Here is a 519-nt window from a genome sequence, read left to right on the forward strand (position 1 = left end):
TCCATTGGGATTGTGACAGTGGGAGTGAATGGGAAGGGGTTTGGGTCCATTGGGATTGGGGTCAGTGGGAGTGAATGGGAAGGGGTTTGGGTCCATTGGGATGGTGTACAGTGGGAGTGAATGGGAAGGGGTTTGGGTCCATTGGGATTGTGACAGTGGGAGGGAATTGGAAGGGTTTTGGGTCCATTGGGATGGTGTAAAGTGGGAGTGAATGGGAAGGGATTTGGGTCCATTGGGAATGGGATCAGTGGGAGTGAATGTGAAGGGGTAGGGGTCCATTGGGATTGTGTACATTGGGAGTGAATGGGAAGGGGTTTGGGTCCATTGGGATGGTGTACAGTGAGAGTGAATGAGAAGGGATTTGGGTCCATTGGGATTGTGTCCATTGGGAGAGAATGGGAAGGGGTTTGGGTCCATTGGGATTGTGTACAGTGGGAGTGAATGGGAAGGGGTTTGGGTCCATTGGGATTGTGGACAGTGGGAGTGAATGGGAAGGACTTTGGGGCCATTGGGATTGGG

The 519-nt window shown here is 52.4% G+C and overlaps 1 protein-coding gene across 1 annotated transcript in view; it reads right to left on the reverse strand.

Annotated features, from left to right (window-relative positions):
- Window positions 1-519, reverse strand: part of LOC109925873 (caspase recruitment domain-containing protein 9-like) — a 26,367-nt gene that overhangs the window by 18,782 nt on the left and 7,066 nt on the right. The window lies entirely within an intron of this gene.

The sequence above is a fragment of the Rhincodon typus genome, chromosome 28, assembly GCF_021869965.1.
Source record: "Rhincodon typus isolate 14 chromosome 28, sRhiTyp1.1, whole genome shotgun sequence".
Lineage (NCBI taxonomy): Eukaryota > Metazoa > Chordata > Chondrichthyes > Orectolobiformes > Rhincodontidae > Rhincodon > Rhincodon typus.